Source organism: Pezoporus occidentalis, unplaced genomic scaffold (assembly GCF_034315485.1).
Source record: "Pezoporus occidentalis ecotype Australia unplaced genomic scaffold, CSIRO_AGI_Poc_V1 ctg54, whole genome shotgun sequence".
Taxonomy (NCBI): domain Eukaryota; kingdom Metazoa; phylum Chordata; class Aves; order Psittaciformes; family Psittacidae; genus Pezoporus; species Pezoporus occidentalis.
In genome coordinates, this window is record NW_026915877.1 from 619,024 (window position 1) to 632,076 (window position 13,053).

Here is a 13,053-nt window from a genome sequence, read left to right on the forward strand (position 1 = left end):
TACAGCATCTTTGTCAATGTATCCGTTAAAATAACATACTGAGCTGCAGTGACACCAGTTCAGCCTTACAGATAACAGTGGGGAAGCTTAATAAAATTTAAAAAAATCAGAAAAATATATTTGAAATAACACAAAAATATCCCATTAATATGTCTGCAGTTACATTGAGAGAATAGAAATATATGAGGGTCATAAGTCTTTGCACACCACGAGAGAAGTTATCTGGCTGCTTAGGGTCAGGTTGAGCAGTTGTTATAGACATGTCCAAGAACTATTTGAGCAGCAACAGGTTTTGATATTAGACACTGTTGATAGATGGATATTTCATTAGATTAATCTGATCCGTCAGGGTGAATCTAAGATTCCTAATATGTATAAAATATATATTGGCTTTTCATGTACAAGACCTACAAAACTAAAGCTAACTCCACCAGGTTTCAGTAACAAATCTATTCATTTCCATTGGTTAAACCCTACATCGTTTCTGAAAACAGTGTTAAAACTGGAAAAATGTCTCTGGTCATACATAGCCAAGGAAATACTCTTTCTTCCATCAGGAAACCCAGTCAGTGCTCCAACAGTATCCCATCCCTCTCTAAGACATGCTCCATTCCCTGCAATGGGTTTTGCTATGTGCCTTTGAGGAAGATTAGCTAGTAATTTTTGGTTGAAGCTCTTGATTTTCCTTTTCCTCGTGCATGCTGATCCAGGCAAACAGATGTCTGAACACCTCGAAATATGCCCATTCTCACTCCCAGTCCTTCTTTCCAAACAGTAATTGTTCCAGCATCAGAAGAGATAAAAGGCATTAAAAGTAACGACCCTTGTTCTGATTTCACGTATGGCTGGGCCTTACCCAACAAAATCCTAATGCCTCTTTTAAAGATAATTATGTATCAGAAGTGATAAATGTTCTGTGACAACAATATATTACCCAGAGAATACTAAAATACTTGTGTATAAAAATAATATAAATGTGTATAAAAATAAAGTATCTATGCATGTATTTTGCATGTGGTGTTTTGACAAGCACACATCTAATGCAATGCTTGTAGAAACATTTCGGTTTTGGCAAACTGGATAATAATTTTGTGTAACATTCAACTGAAATTTTGAAGGCAATTCTGTGTGCATTCAGCACTATTACTTTTCTGCAGTTAAATTTTATAATGGTAGATTAGCCTTTAATATCCATTAAAGGAATTCATAATCAGTTTGATAAGAGATGGCTACAAAGGTGGTGCAATGCTGCTTTAAATTATTGATTAGATCAATAGAAACATATTAAAAGTAAGCATGAATAGCAAGCTTATTAAATAATATTGCCACGTCTCCTTCAGCAACAGCTCCTGAAGTAACTTTAAGCAATGTAAAATATATTAACACAATACTAATTTAAAAGAAGAAAAGACAGCACATTAAATCCAGAATGAAAGCTGACCAAAATTAGCAGGCTCTGGAGGTCAGGAACCAAAGGATTTTAAATGTGAAAGCAGAGGAAAACAAAGAAAAAAGTGTCAGCTATTTAATTATTTTAGCTTTTAAAGCTCTTTAATAAAGCAGAGTTCAATCTGAGAAATTATTATTGTTCCACAAAAATAATTGACAGCTATAACTTCAGCATATTCAAAACAGTTTGAAACCAATTAGCTTCTCACCTAGACTTGAAGGAAGGCCAGTGCTACTTCTGTAGTATAATGTAATCAAATTCACATTGAAGTATAATAGGAACTATCCTGATACAAGTTGGATTTTTTCAAGTTTAGAAACAAAATTAATTGGACAAATGCAGAGAGAGAGTCACCATACACTCACCATAAATTCACCAGTGGAAAAATTTTTGTGCAGCAATTCAATCTCTATCCTTCAGCCAACACAAAGCAACTTCTTAATAGGTTTAACATACTATTCAGTAATGCACAGATGTGGGGACAGAATGGCAAGTATCCAAATAAACTTTAAGGGCTGGATTAAAACACATTAAAAATTACTGAGATTTCATATGGAATTCTATATTTCGGTATGTGACTGTTTGGCTTTGAGAAAAGTTGTGCAATCCAATTCTCTAGTTTTGCGTGCTGACAATGATTTCACCTCCATGATAGATCTGCATTTGTGCATTTATGCTTTGGTCTTCAGAGGATCTGTAGTTCTGAAAATCATGTCAGCAGCTCTTATTCTTGGGTTGTGGCCATTTGATCTCCCTAGTGCTTGGGCTTGCTAGATCCAGATCTAACACTGCCTCAACACCTTCCATTCTGATGTGGATGGGAATAATATCTGCAGACTAAGAAAGGCTAAGACCGTGAATATGACAGACCATGAATATGACAGACCATGAATATGACAGACCACAGAGTACTCAGGATCTCCACTCAGTCATCATCTGGCAGGGCTTCTGCTACCAGCTTAGAGCCACTGTGGCCAGATGATACAGAGTACTAGCCTGGCCTGAACCTGCTCAGCTGATTTAAATGTGATCAGAAATTTTTTCACGGGTTGACTTTGTATGAGAAGACGCTATGCACATCATTATCATCATTATCATTGGATGCTGAGACTTCCAATATTTTCTTCCTTAAGTGTCATAACCCTGACACAAAATCCATGTTTTTTGTACTAGTCACTTTGCAAGAAATGGAGACACCACATCAGATCTCTTATAAAGATCTGGTATTAATAATATATGATCTATGCTTGATAGGACCTAGCGTCTTTCATCACTTAAAGGATGTATGTGACCCATGACATCCAGTGTTAAATCTTTGGGGCCATCTTAGGTTAGAAGATTCTCCTAGATGCTGCACAGGCTGCACTATTTAATTTTATTTTTTTTTTCTGAAAGATTTGTAACTCTTTTTCACTCGATACAAACTTAGCTAGTTACACATGCGTTTTCGCTCCAGCTCAGACTACCTTTCTGTGCACAATGACATATGTCTTGAGATGGTTGATGGGAACGCGGGACTGGAAGGGAACACCTGCTTCCTACAGGCCAGGCCCCACTGCTAAAATCATATCGTGTCTTCCACATAGTGACAAAGAAAATCTTAAAGAAAGTTACACTTGTGAAAAATAAACTTTTTTGCCAAGTGAGCCTATTGAAGAGCAGTTCTTTTCATAGAGCTCACATTGCAGCTGCCAACCCACTTTTGAAGCGTGCTACCTGTTGCTGAAAAACTGGTGTGGACATGGTGGATTTGAGAGTGCTGGTGCAGCCAGGCAGGTAGCTTCTGTCCATTCCAAAGCAGCTTTAATCAGTGTTACTCCAGATTTTGTCAGTGGGTGTGAGGACATGGGATGCTCCCACTGTGCTGTGAAATACTGCTCCTGCTGGGGCTGTGGGCTTGTACCTTTACAGGCATTTGGGTAGGCAGGGAGATGAGCTAGAGATAGATCCAATGCAAAAAACAAGACCGAAGACAATAATGTATGGACAAAGAACAATTGTAATGCTTCCTAGGTGGTGGGGATCCCCACGAGGGCTGAACAGAGCAACTCCTGTAGGCTGTAGGCTCCAGTAGGCTCTGTGTGTGCCTACTGCTCCAGTACCATTGTGGGATTATGTCCTCTGCCCTGGGAGATATGAGTCTTGGAAAGATTTTATTAATAGGAGTAAGGTTGGTGGGGATGGACATCATTATCCCCAAGGAAAGAGTTGCCTCTGCTATAGACTATATTTAATTTGTGTTAGTGTATTACATATATATACTATATCATAACTTGATGCTATGTATAAATATGAAGACATAAACAGCATCATTTACATGAAGCCAAGAGCAATATTACTGCTGGATAAAGGCACATGCAAAACCAGAAAATAGAACTTCTAAGTGTAGTGGCTAGAGGATGTTGCTAATGAAGAAATAAAACATATTTTCTTTTCCAGTATTGTCACTGATGCTTTAATTTCTGATACCTTAAACATATCTTCCCCTGAATAATATTTTCACTTCCTGAAAACAATTTGTTATCCAGAAAACATTAAACACTAGCAAAATCAAGCTGTACTGACTTTGATGGATTATCTAGTTACAGAAGTACGGATACTCAGTAAACAAAAAGATGAACCTTCATACAAAAAGAATAAAGCTACCTTTTAAATAAATGTGACATTGTATTGATAAAAAAAAAAAAAGACCAACCGGAATGAGACACAAAGCTTCCTGCTAGGAGTTGCGTGCCAGTTTGACAATTAACTGATTCAGACCGATTGGTGACTTGGCAGGTACCATCAACACAGTTTCTTGCAATCTGCCAGTCCAACCATCCAAAGGATGTTACTGGATTCTGCCCCACTCTGTTCTCTCTCCCATCTGCTGTGTTATGCAAGATGAGATACAGCAGTCCTGGAGAATTTAGAAAGTATTACAGAGAAAAGAAAAAACACCTTCCACCTTCTACTCAACGTAACACTGTAGAATCACGATACATTGAAAATGAAGATACAGTAAGGGAAATTCCTGTCCATTTTCTGAAAACATGAGAAGCTTTTAATGCACAGAAATTGGAGGGGAACAGCTGCACTTTTTCAGTACAATAATCATACAATAAAGAAATAAATTTTATCAGGTTCTCTACATATTCATTGTGGTTTCTTAGTGGAAACAGTATGTTTTATTTTTAAAGCTCACTAATACACTGGCTTTCCTAATATAAATAAGTAATCCCTGCAGTTCTTAAACAATCACATTCTTTTTTAACACCCTTAAGATGAAGTACTTTTTCCTGACTTGTGCGAGTGTCCATGGTGCTGATAAAAATTATTTACTTTTTTAGCAAGGGGAGCACCTCTGGAACAGACATGAAGGCATGCCAGTAGATGTACCCGTTGAGTTCTCCTAAAATAGTCAATATGAAGTGCCTCAAGCCTGCCAGAAAATTCAGTGGGAGATCTATGTCCTACTAGACCCATCTTTGTCAGCCACACAACGTCCCAGGAAATCTTCCGAAAAGGTCTCAGCAAACGCCTGAATGACTCTGCTAGATCTGGATGCTGAATGCACAGGACATGTATGCACTAGCAGGACCTATCAAAAATCATGCTGTGTATGTGAATGAAAAATACCTGACAAAATGGATAAATCAAGGTCCAGTAGGCTAGGGACAATCCTGCCCAGCTGTGGTGTGGCTGCCCCAGCAGTCACTGAATTTCAGATGCATTTACTTGCCTCATGAAGAAGACACATGGGTTCCTGTGTGGTTTCCTTCTACAGTGCTATAGAGATATGCTGGTTCTGTGCACTGAGATTTCATTTAATGCTGAGGCTCATAACAGAGAGGATGCGAATGTCATGTCTTTTCAGGAAAGGTGGTGATGCAGCTTGCAAGATCTTCATGGATCAAGAAGATCCTGTGCAGCAGAAAGGCTAGAAAGATCTAAAGGAGCACGTACCAAACTGTTGATTGATACTTGCAGCATTACAGTCTCCATGCAGTGCAGAAGGGAATGGTATGCTCCAGAAGTGACCTTAACCTATGATGTGTAGGAATGTTTGATATTGCATCCTATCCTGCTGAATGCTGGATAGCATGGGGGGTGCCCTGGGGGAGTCACCTTACCCAGTAAGACTTTCCATCAACTCTTAAAGACTTGTACTCTTCAAACATTTTTAATATTTGCACTGGATGACTTCCTGAAGCTCTAGAAAAGAGACTGCAACCATGAGTTGCAGACTGATATTCTAGTTTTACAAATAATGGAGCTGAGGAAGAAAGAAATTAATTTGGCATTTTATTTTGGCTAAAATTTTATGCAGCATAAAATGAAGATCAGTTTAGAACAAAATTCAACCTACTGATTTTCATTATTTCTTGACTGTTCTTGTTGGTATTTATCTGGAAAATGTTTTCCCTAGACAATATGTCTAAATATAGTCTTCGCAAGAGTGAAACACTAAAGTTTTAAATTATCTGTGAAAGAGCTGAAAAGGTCAAAAGGGAGAAATTGTTCTTTACATAAGGGATGAATTGAATGAAAGCAAAATACTTTACAGGCACTCACAGGAGATGTGTATGGGTGGATGGGCAGAACTTGTATCACTACTGGAAGACAGAACAGAGATCTCGGATGACTTCCACTGAAGGGAGGAGAGATGGCTTCTCTTAGAAGTTCTCTTTTTATTCATTCATTCATTCCTTGTTTTCAGTAGATTTTGTAGCATCTTCAAGAAATTTATTGAAGCAGAAAGGAACAAATGAGGCTACTGAAGTGCCACTTTCCCATCCCTGTGCTGAAGCAGCCCTTTCAGCTTCACAAAGAGACACATCTGTTGAAACACAAATTTATTTAGCAGATTATGCATTAAATGTAGGCAACTCTTAGCATAATTACTTAAACAATTACCCTCACAGACAAACACAGGATCACAGATGAACTTCAGAGAGCTGCTTCTTCCTATAAAGATTTTTAGCTTGTAATTCAGTACTTCTGGCTCTTCCTGTACAGTTTCACATGTGTGTGATTCTCTTTAGTTATTCAGTTGCTGCACTTGTTTGTTGGTTTTGCTAAATACATAATGAGGCACAATAATCTGCAGTAATCTTGCAGGATGGAATAGGATACAGAATTAAAGCGTGTTGTTCTACATTGTACATCCTAACAGACAAACCCAACATTTAAGTAACTATATTTTTAATTATTTTTTTAAATTTTGTACAGAATTTTCAATCTCCATATGCACAAAAAGCAAACATTTCATCCTGTAAAGCCACTATAGCCATGTAAGCCCAAAGCTTGATTAAATATTTTACTAGATAACTGGGCATCTTTTGAGCTTGTCCATTTATCCAAAGAGCTTCTGCGCCAATGACAAAGATGGAAAACAAGTATCTTAAAAGTTACAAAACATTTATACTCATATTAATGGCTGCAAATTTACTAAGTCTTGCCAGTTGTGAGAAATAATAAATAAGAATCGAATTTTCTACCCTAGACCTGAAGACATGAGGTGTAGAGAAAATCATGGCTAAAATCTGTAGTAGAAAAAAGAAGGAGCAGGCAATTCAAGCAGAAACTAAGAGAAATATAAAAGAGTCTCACAGGGAGATTTTAAATTTCCCCCATGGTATTAGTGGAGCTGTGCTCAAATAAAAATTATTTGTTTCAGCCATAAATGAGGAGCACTTATATGTCTGTATGTCCACTGTTCAATTATATGCAAGGATAAGCTTAAAGATTCTGTCTAATTGAACATTTTCTAAGTATTTCCTTCCTAGTCTGGGCATGAAGTTGTCTGGTGATGCTAATATTATTTCTGTAGATTAATTTATTTCCCAATGAAAGTTGACGTAATACCTAAATACCATTAAAAATTTCTTTTTACTTATTATCTTTGTGGTGTTCATTCATGCTAGTTGGAATTAGATAAAATTTCCAGTTTGCTTCATTGAGGAAGATTTTGTCACATAGATGAAATCTGTCATCTTTCTTCTTTTCAAGTAACTGTAAAATCTACCAAGGGAGAGAGATCATCATGCCAGAAATTAAATCAAGCAACACATTTCATAAAAAACTTCTATGCCAATTCCAAAAAGACCAGAGAATTGTTCCTGGTGAAGTATTTCATTTTATCAGACAGGTGATGTCTAACAAGATCAGAGATTGATTCGCTGGGAGATATGGAAAATGTAGCTACATTTCCATTAATTTTTGCTTTTTGCAGCCTTAGGAAATTACTCTTAAAATGTTCTTTCTAATGCTGGTCTGGCACTGTACCATCCATTTCAAATTTATTGAAAACATTGCCTTTGACTTGTGCAGCTCCAAGATCTGTCACAGGAATTGCAGCACGCAGGATAGTACAGTACAGTAGAGGTACGTTTTCTGTTTGAAAAATCTGTGTCATTGGTAACAGAAATTACTTGAAAAATAGTTGTTGTCTTGCAAGTCTTGCAATCTTATCATGCTACCACTAGAAATTTGCCTTTAGATGGTCTGAATTTTAGGCTGTACTTAAGGAACACAAAGAAAAAAGCAACCTACATTAATATCCATAAAAACCCAGTTCTTCAAAGGTGTTTTTATCTCTAGCCTGCCACTGAATGGGAAACAAATAAAATTGTCATGAGTACATTGAAATTGAACGATACTAAAAATATTGAGGGACCACTGAAAACAAGCTTCTTGCTAAATCTTCAGTCTTCTGATAAATCCCCAAAGCTGCACAGCTGAGTTCTGAGACTCTTCCCTTTCAAAAAAAATAGCGTCATATAGTTAAATAAGACATTCTAAAGTAAAAAGCCAAATTGAGCCAAGCCAACAAAATCCAAAAAACCCACCATACTTTTATGTATCATTTCCAGATTAAAATCCCTCACACACACACTCTCCCTTTTTTTCTTCCTTGTAGAATGAAGTGCAGTATAAAAGGTTTGCATGTGCCAAGGAACAAATTTGGTTTATTTAGAAAGGAGCTGTAGCACTGTGACCTCTGGTGAGCTGCCAACCAAGAGCCCATTGAGTCTGGCCCTATGGGACCTGCTGAGCACCAGTAGTCTTCTGGCCCCAGCATGGCCAGGGCACAGCTCACCTAGGTACAACCTCTTCCTTAGCTACTACTGTCTAAACATGGACTTCAACTCAGGTTTCCTTCTCCTTGACAGGTAGACTATCCACTACAGCTCGAGTTTTGCATCCCACCTTGCTGATTCTAAGTTCTGAACTCCTGCATCATGTGCCATACAGTGAGCCCACAGCCGTGTAAGTACTGCCTATGTGTAGCGAAAAATGCATGTTTCATTTGGGGTGAAAAATGAATGTTTTATCTGCTTACCCAGAGGAGGGAATTAAGTCATGGTACTTATGCCAGGCTTTTTCACTGAAGTTGAGACTTTTGCAAAGTTAAACTTTTTAAACTTTTGATTTAAACACTCGGGAATACAGTGCAGACTGTGCAGCCTGGAGGGAATGGGTGTGCTTTTTTCCCAACCTGATTCAGCCTCGCATTTAACCTCCAGAGAGGACTGAGACTTCCAATGCAGTTATGTGTTTAGCATTTCCTAATAGCTATCTCCTAGTAATGTCCCACACAATGCAAAGTTTTCTAGATTGCTTTAGATATCTAAACTCTGAGTTTTGATTCTGTTTTGAGTTTTAAATTCTGCTGTCAATTAGTGTTGTTTTTGTTTTGTTGTTTTTTTTTTTGCATAGGTCTTATGGTATCTAACATATCCAAATGCTTGTTTGGAAACAGACCCTGGTCTGGTCTGGTGCGAAGTCATATCTCAAACTGAAATAATGTTTTTTCAGAAAGGTTAACCTTTTGCTTAGCCCAGCTCAATCTTGACTGATTACTCTTCCAACTTCTATTCTATATGTATTCGAAGAAAGAATTTTTGAACATTTTTGGGTAAAACCAGTGGTCCAGCTCAGTTACCTTCCACTGATACTGCTTGTGCTCTTAAAAAGAAATATCTGGGTAAAAGGTATTTGGATTTCAGGTTGTCATGTGTCGTGGTTTAAACCCAGTCAGGTAGCTTGTTCACTCACTCCCAGTGAGTGGTGCCGAGCTGACAACAATCGAGGTCCGTGTCCGTCTCCCCCCCCCGCCTCCCCACACCGGGGCTCTCCCCTTCCCCGCTCCCGGAGGAACGGGGAGGAGGATTGAGAGAGTGCAACTCCTACGGGTTGAGACAAAAACAGTCCAGCAACAAATCACCACCGCTACTATCAGCTACAACAATGATAAGGGAAAATAACAAGGGAAGAGAATACGATACCACCGGCCAAGAGAAACGAGCTCCACCCGGAAGCCCCTGTCCTTCCGGGTAACTCCCAGTTACCCCTCACCCCGGGCATGACGTGCTGTGGTATGGAATACCTCCCCGGCTAGCCCGGGTCAGGCGCCCCGTCTCTGCTTCCTCACAGCCTCCCCTCCTCCCTGGCAGAGCATGAGCCTCACAGAGTCCTTGGTCAGGGTAAACATCACTTAGCAACAACCGAGAACATCGGCTTCACCAACACTGTTCTCAAACTGGAAGTCAAAACACAGCACTGTACCAGTTAACACAAAGGAAAAACATGACTGCTACTGCGGAACCCAGGACATTATCCACCCCTTATTCCATACCATTCACGTCGTGCTCAGATCCCACATTTTCAATACACCATCGCTCTCCCACATATATACATCCATATACATACAGACCAAGAGGAAAAATCATTTTCTTAGTGCATGGACCAATCCCTATAATGCTGCCGAGTCCATTCGGTCCATGATGTTCAAAGTTCATTCTCTGTTGGGATGATGGCTGGAGGGAAGTCAGGGCCAGTCGCTGGTGACCTGGAGACATCTAGTTGATGGGCTATAAAAGCATTACACAGCAGGCAACAGCATACAATTGAGTTCACTGGCTGTTTTCCCCTAAAATCAAATCCCCTTGAGGTATACATCGGACTTCCCCATCTTCCCGCATTACCCACCAAGTATATCCAGGTCCCTGAGCAAAAGCAATCCCACGAGTGGGTTTGCCTTTACCTGAAGCAGGAATTACCCAGACTGTCTTCCCCAGCAAATTCTTCATATGCACCACGGGAACTTTGTCCCCCTCTACAATATGTAACAGTTCTGACTGGGCTGGGCCAGCCCTGTTGGCAGATCCTCTGGTGTTGACCAACCAGGTGGCCTTTGGTAAGTGTGTATCCCAATGCTTGAAAAGTTCCCCCACCCATTGCTCTCAGTGTAGTTTTTAACAGCCCATTGTACCGTTCGATTTTCCCAGAGGCTGGTGCATGGTAGGGGATGTGATATACCCACTCAATGCCATGCTCTTTGGCGCAAATATCTATAAGGTTATTCCGGAAATGAGTCCCATTGTCTGACTCAATTCTCTCTGGGGTGCCGTGTCGCCACAAAATCTGTTTCTCAAGGCCCAGGATGGTGTTCCGGGCAGTGGCATGGGGCACGGCGTATGTTTCCAGCCACCCGGTAGTTGCTTCCACCATGGTAAGCACATGGCGCTTGCCTTGGCGGGTTGGTGGCAGTGTGATATAGTCAATCTGCCAGGCCTCCCCATATTTATACTTCAACCATCGTCCTCCATACCAAAGAGGCTTTAACCGCTTGGCTTGTTTAATTGCAGCACATGTTTCACACTCATGAATAACCTGGGCAATAGTGTCCATTGTTAAGTCCACCCCTCGGTCACGGGCCCATCTATATGTTGCATCTCTGCCCTGATGGCCTGAAGTGTCATGGGCCCACCGGGCCAAAAATAATTCACCTTTATGTTGCCAATCTAAGTCCATCTGAGCCACTTCAATCTTAGCCGCTTTATCCACTTGTTGGTTGTTCTGGTGTTCCTCAGTGGCCCGACTCTTGGGTACATGGGCATCTACATGACGTACCTTCACCACCAGGTTCTGCACCCTGGCAGCAATATCTTTCCACAGTGCAGCAGCCCAGATGGGTTTACCTCTGCGTTGCCAGTTGCTCTGCTTCCACTGCTTCAACCACCCCCACAGGGCATTTGCCACCATCCATGAGTCAGTATAGAGATAAAGTACTGGCCACTTTTCTCGTTCAGCAATGTCCAGGGCCAGCTGGATGGCTTTCACCTCGGCAAACTGACTCGATTCACCCTCTCCGTCAGCAGTTTCTGCAACTTGTCGTCCAGGACTCCATACAGCTGCCTTCCATCTCCGATGCTTTCCCACAATACAGCAAGAGCCATCAGTAAACAAGGCATACTGCTTTTCACTTTCTGACAGTTTATTATATGGTGGGGCCTCTTCAGCGCGCACCACCTCCTCCTTTAGGTGACATTCCAAAATCTTTGCCCTCTGGCCAGTCCATGATGACTTCTAGAATGCCTGGACGACTGGGATTTCCTATTCGAGTTCGTTGTGTAATTAGTGCAGCCCATTTACTCCATGTAGCATCGGTTGCATGATGTGTAGAGGAGACCCTGCCTTTGAACATCCAGCCCAGCACGGGCAGCCGGGGTGCCAGAAGGAGCTGTGCTTCAGTGCCAATCACTTCCGAAGCAGCTCGAACCCCTTCATAGGCTGCCAGTATCTCTTTCTCAGTTGGGGTATAGCTGGCCTCAGATCCTTTATATCCCCGACTCCAACAGCCGAGGGGTCGACCTCGAGTCTCCCCTGGAGCTTTCTGCCAGAGGCTCCAGGTAGGACCGTTCTCCCCAGCTGCAGTGTACAGTACATTTTTTACATCTGGTCCAGTCCGGACTGGTCCAAGGGCTACTGCATGAACTATCTCGCGTTTAATTTGCTCAAAGGCTTGTTGCTGCTCAGGGCCCCATTTAAAATCATTCTTCTTCCGGGTCACATGATAGAGAGGGCTTACAATCGAACTGTAATTTGGGATGTGCATTCTCCAGAACCCCACTGCACCCAAGAAAGCTTGCGTTTCTTTCTTATTAGTTGGTGGAGACATTGCTGTTATCTTGTTGATCACATCTGTGGGGATCTGCCTACGTCCATCTTGCCATTTTATTCCCCAAAATTGAATCTCCTGTGCAGGTCCCTTGACCTTACTCCGTTTTATGGCAAAACCGGCTTTCAGCAGGATTTGGATTATTTTCCTCCCTTTCTCAAAGACTTCTTCCGCTGTATCGCCCCATACAATAATGTCATCAATGTATTGCAGGTGTTCTGGAGCTTGCCCCTGTTCCAGCGCATTCTGGATCAGTCCATGGCAAATGGTAGGGCTGTGTTTCCAGCCCGGCTAGCTCAGTCGGTAGAGCATGAGACTCTTAATCTCAGGGTCGTGGGTTCGAGCCCCACGTTGGGCGCCAAAATGAACTGTCGTGGTTTAAACCCAGTCAGGTAGCTTGTTCACTCACTCCCAGTGAGTGGTGCCGAGCTGACAACAATCGAGGTCCGTGTCCGTCTCCCCCCCCCGCCTCCCCACACCGGGGCTCTCCCCTTCCCCGCTCCCGGAGGAACGGGGAGGAGGATTGAGAGAGTGCAACTCCTACGGGTTGAGACAAAAACAGTCCAGCAACAAATCACCACCGCTACTATCAGCTACAACAATGATAAGGGAAAATAACAAGGGAAGAGAATACGATACCACCGGCCAAGAGAAACGA

The 13,053-nt window shown here is 41.3% G+C and overlaps 1 non-coding gene across 1 annotated transcript; it reads left to right on the top strand.

Moving 5' to 3' along the window:
* The first annotated feature begins 12,680 nt into the window (after positions 1-12,680).
* On the top strand, positions 12,681-12,753 carry TRNAK-CUU (transfer RNA lysine (anticodon CUU)). Its single transcript has one exon. It is a non-coding gene; the product is annotated as a tRNA-Lys (tRNA).
* Positions 12,754-13,053: the final 300 nt, after the last annotated feature.